Here is a 6,000-nt window from a genome sequence, read left to right on the forward strand (position 1 = left end):
CATTTAACTAAAAAAAAGCAGGTTTATATTGAGCTACAAACTGAGGTGTCATGAAAGCCGAAGGGAGGGAAGATTTTGAGGAGAGGATGGCAAACAGTGTCAGAAGATAAAAGACGTCAGGTAGGATTAAAGGCTTACCCCTCAGGGTAAGCAGCAGAGTGTCACTGGTGCCACTGGCATGAACTACTGCAGGGGACCAGTGAGGGCAAAAGCCACAGTGCATCAAAAAATGATGGAAGGTAGGGAGTCGGAGACAAGGAGAGGAACCTCACTATCCAGGAGCAGATCCTAAAAAGATCGGTCGTAAACGGTATCATTTCAGAAGCTTTCAGCCGCAGGTAAGAAAATACCCCACTAACAGCAGTGCGAGCCATTATTTATTTTTATTAAATCACATAGCGAGAAGTCTGGAGGAAGCTTAATAGCATCATTAAACATCTCAGTTCTCTTTTTTACATGCTGTCAAATCCTTCTCCCCCTAAAAACACTTTTAGTCTAAATCTTTTGTTGTAGCAATTATTGATGTTTTGATCATCTATCATCTATCTATCTATCTATCTACTTCAAATTAGCACATTTTTATTACTTCCTTTAATATAGTCTACATGGGAATTAATTTGGAAAACTCCTAGTTATACCATAGGCCCCTGCTGCTCACAGACCCAGCCACACGTGTTCATTTCGAGAGGAGGTTCTTCACTGCTGGAATCATTCAAGTCTACTTTGGGCAATCCCTGTGGAACTAATTATCCTACGTTTAAACAGTAGGTTTGAAATAAACAAGGATAGCAGAGTGATTGTAAATACAAAGAAGCAGAAGTTGAGTTTCTTCAGTTCTGTCGTTCTATGTGGTCATTTAGTTTCTATTTATGTTTATTATAAATATTATGAAACAGGGCAAATTGTGACGTATAATATTGTGTTCACTAAGTGCAAATTTTAGGTCATACATGAAATATCTTACTGATTTTGAATGGTATCTTTAAAATTCAAATGTCTTCTTTTTAAATTGTTAATTGTGTTAAAACTAAAGAAAGAATTAAGAAACTATAATTCTATATCAGTGGTACCTACGTTATAACATTTCAGTAACTTATTAGTTACTGGACAAATTATTCACATAAAATATTATATCAGACTCTAATCAAAGGAGCAGTACACAGAAATTGTGAAGAAGGCAATTAACTATGCAATAACGAAATCTAAGGAAATGGTCATCTATTCAGAATAAATAATCAAATTTCAAAGAATGCCAGAAGCAACAAAAGATGCTGGTCTTACATTGCTAGTCGAAATCAGTAGAGCAGTATTTGAATGCCTTGATCTTCTTCACCAGTAATTGGGCACTTGCTCTAAAGCAATAGATCAAATAATGTCAAAGTTTGTTATCATTCAGCCATTTCCTCCAATTTTAGCAGATGGAGAAAAACTTCAGAAGTTTTTACTGTATATGATAGAAATGTATGATGAATTTTCTGATGAAGTTATTTTAGTAGAAAATTTTCAAATACAGAGGTATTTGAAAGCCACTATAATTGTTCCTAAAGAAACAAAGATAGTATTGCAGTTTCTGGAGTTTTTTTGAAAGGAGAGTTCTATACTGTCTATTAAACCTTAATATGTGAAGATTAATTTCAGTGAAGTCACTGCAAAGCTTAAGACTTAAAAACAGAAAAGGTGACTTCATTACTTACAGACAACAGACCAATTTATTACAACAGACCAATATATAGGTCTAAATGTTTTCCTTTTGCAAAAATACAATAATTTTAAAATATTAACTCCTTGCTTTTTTATACTATAACATTTATTTAACTTCTATTTTTCTTATTTGTTTCTAGCTGGCATGATTATATATGCAAAGTCATTATTATTCATTTTATCTCATGATTACTACTAAAAAGTAATTTTGTCATATAAAATAGTCAGGGTTTTTTTAAAAAAATGACTCTCACTGGTTGGTCATCCAAGATGGCTTCTTCACTCACATGTTTGGCACCTCACCGAGGATGACTGTAATGGCTGGGGCTGGCAGGGGATCCTTCTCCAGGTGGCTTCTCCATGTGACTAACTTGCTAGGTAGTTCAAAAGAGGGAACTTAACATGGAGAACCAGTGAGGGAGGCCCTGAGGGGGCTGCCAAGCTAACACTAGGACGATACAAGGAGGGGCTGCCAGTGGGAGCTGGAACCCCACAGGAGATACAGCCATGCTGCTGAAGATGCTACCCAAAGCAGAGAGAAGGGAAGAAACACCTAGCTTCTCTCTTCTTCCCACCCTCCGGTATCTCACCAGTGGCTCCATTGGCTGACCCTAGCTGGGAGCCAAGTAGGTAAAGGAGCCTGGGATATGTAGTTTGTAGGGTTTGACCTCCCTGTGTAACAGAGCAGAGCAGAGGAAGATCATGAAATAGATCGCATTGTAATAGACAATGAATGGCATACAACACCAATGTAATCTGTCCAGACCTGGTAAAAGGGGCCGGGTCAAGAGATGCAGACACAGCTACTAGGATGGAGGGAGGCTGTGGGATGGGCTAACACATTTAGAAGGACTAATTACATTATTATTTAAAAAAATTATGGTGTATTACAATATGCAGTGTGCTATGATTTAGGTTCAAATAGGACAATTTAAATATTTAAATTGTATTTATATATGAATAGACTATCTCTGGAAAAGTAACATTAGTATTTCTGGAGAGAGGTTGACATTACTTCTCACAGTGTGCCTTTTTAACTTAACTTTATTTTTTTTAAACTATATACATGTTTCACTTTTTAAAAGACTAATAAATATACATGTATATATGTATATGTATGCTAATATATATATTGAACTTTCTTATAAGAGTAGGTTCTTATTTTTTGTCATACAATATGACTATTTTTATTTTTTAACATGATGTTCACCTTGATTTCAGATATTTAAGCAAGGTTGGAAAGAGTTGGCTTAGAACTGCTTAAGAAATTGGTATACGGGGCTGGCCCCGTGGCTGAGTGGTTAAGGTCACCTGTCTGCTGCAGGTGGCCCAGTGTTTTGTTGGTTCGAATCCTGGGCGCAGACATGGCACTGCTCATCAAACCACGCTGAGGCAGCGTCCCACATGCCACAACTAGAAGGACCCACAACGAAGAATATACAACTATGTACTGGGGGGCTTTGGGGAGAAAAAGGAAAAAAATAAAATCTTTAAAAAATAATAATAAATCAATATGCACTAAGTAATTAAAAAAAAAGAAATTGGTATACAATGTAAAAAGTTCAGTACAGAAAAAGCGAATGCAATTCAGTTGTTGTATATAATGAATATTGTGTGAACACTAAGGCTCAGGCTGTGTGAAAGGCAAGAGAAAGGAAAGAAGAAATGAGACAAAAGGCAATAACAACATCCTGTTTCTTTACGTGGGTGGTGGTTACATGGGTGTTGTTCACTTTGTAAGAATTCACTGACCTGTGTACACTTTGTCTGCTATCTTATGCACAAAAAATGCTATGCAAAAATCTTTGTACATGAATGGTACTATTTTCCACTCTGTACTCTCATCCAGTTGGTTTTGAGGAGGTAGGAGGTGGTAGTGGGAAGGATGAGGGGATCGAGGGAGTTTCATTTTGAGTTGGCTATAGCCGTTCTTATCCAGATTACCAATTTCAGAAGTTTGGAGAGTTTTAGAGCTGAGAGAAATCTTTCTTCCTCTTTTTTTAATCTGATCATTTTCCTCTCAATACACACACGTAAATAACACACAAAACAAATCAACAATAAACTGAAGATAGTTCTTATAAAGAATTCCCTTCCTATATGCTTGGAAACTTGATGATTCTAAAGATTTTATTTTTTTCCTTTTTCTCCCTAAAGCCCCACAATACATAGTTGTATATTCTTCGTTGTGGGTCCTTCTAGTTGTGGCATGTGGGACGCTGCCTCAGCGTGGTTTGATGAGCAGTGCCATGTCTGCGCCCAGGATTCGAACCAACGAAACACTGGGCCACCTGCAGCGGAGCGCGCGAACTTAACCACTCGGCCATGGGGCCAGCCCCCCTTGATGATTCTTAATGCAGTGAGAGTAGTCAGCCCTGAAAGAAGTTAATGCATGTAACTTGTGCATGTAACCACTGGCAATAGAAGGAGGGTAAAAGAACCTTAGGACCACCACCTGTAAGTCCATACAGGAACTCCCAGGCCTTTAGAAGACCCCCCTCCCTCACTTAGACATGGCAGAAACAAATCCATCCCAGATCAATTTCCAGGACTAAATATTTGTGAAAATAATTTAATAGCTGACATCTAAAGTAACAAAGTTTGGATATTCTTTCTGATGTTCAAGTCTATCTCCTTCTGGACTATTCACGGTAGTAACGGGGCAATGAGTAACACCAACCACAGCTTACCACATTTAGTGAGTGAACTTCAGGTTTCCTCTCTGAAGAAAGACCTCTGCCACTCTTATCTCTATCCCAACGGTTAAACTGTGAGATAAAGTGTTCAAAACTGCTTAACCTTTATGTGCATTATTTATTATATCCAAAGGCATTGAAACAAAACAGGTAGAGAGAAGCATTGAAACACAGGTAGTCTGACTTCTGAGCATAGTTTATAGCCAGCTAGCATCAGGCCCAGAACCAGGGGCTCTGCAAACCAGAGAAATCATAGGCCAGAGCATCTATGTGACTTTCTTAGTGCACGGCCTTTGGGCTTTACAAACATGGTCATTGGGGGTATTTATTCTCAGCACTCTGCCCTCACTTATGATGAATTTCACTTTTTGTTTAAACACTTATTTTATTACTATTATTATTAATAATTATGTTATGTTATTACAATTATTATTAATAATAATACCCTTAGAAATAGATACTATATGCACAGAGTTTACAATTTAGAAGACATAAAAGATATAAGGTGAAAAGTTAGTCTCTCTCCCATCCCTGTCCACAGTCAACCAGGCTATCCGGAGACCACCAGTGCTATCATTTCTTCTGTGCCCCTCTTGAGATACTCTATAAATATGTAAGCATCTGTCTCTCAAATATGAATATAAATATATATATGCACATATATACATATACTTTTAAGCAAATGAAAGCATACCAAGCATAATATTATTTGCCTTTTAAAAACTAATGGTATATCTTGGAGATTATTTCATATCCTTTTAAATGACTCCATAGTTAATTAGTATTAATTAACTTAGTATTCCATAATTAATTTGACCAGGCCCTATTGTTCACTTTTTTCTAATAAAAATAAGGCTAAAGTGAGTATCTTGAGGCTTATGATATTTCTCAGACAGAATACTTCTGAAGGATAAATTCCTACAGCTGGAATTGCTGGATTAAAGCCTATGTGCATTTTGACAGATATGCACAATCGTTCCCCTTAGAGGTTGTACCAAATTTCACTTCTGTGATTAATGTATGAGAAGGCTTGTTTCTTTATACTATTAAAAACAAAGACAAAAGGCCCAAAATGGAGTCACTTGTTCTAAGGCCCATGTCACCAAACCAAGACTGAATCCCTAACTTAATTGCAGCTTCAACCTCACCCAGGAATGCAAACTCAAGCCAGTCAATCTGAAATCTCCTGGGCAGCACAGGTGGGGTCATCTGCCTGAAAGACCCCTGCTGTCCCCTAAAGGAAGGTGACCTTGCCACAAACAATCCTCTCTTTGCCAGTATAACTTCGTTATCCCGCCACCTTCTGCCTATAAAAGTCTTTCATTTTGTACAGCTCCTCGGAGCTCCTTTCTATCTGCTAGAAGAGATGCCGCCTGACTCATGAATCATTGAATAAAGCCAATAAGATCTTTGAAATTTACTCAGTTGAATTTCTTTTTAACAGAATTGATGGCAGCGATGGGATCTGAAGGAAACTTCTGATGGCTTCAGGGACAATGAGAAACACAGGCGCTGGTACCCTTGGAGTTCTCTGTCTCGCCATTTCCGAGGGCTGTGGGTAAGTTCCTCTCAGTTCTGAGCTCTGCTGTCTTTGCATCAAGCT

The sequence above is a fragment of the Equus quagga genome, chromosome 7, assembly GCF_021613505.1.
Source record: "Equus quagga isolate Etosha38 chromosome 7, UCLA_HA_Equagga_1.0, whole genome shotgun sequence".
Classification (NCBI taxonomy): Eukaryota; Metazoa; Chordata; class Mammalia; order Perissodactyla; family Equidae; genus Equus; species Equus quagga.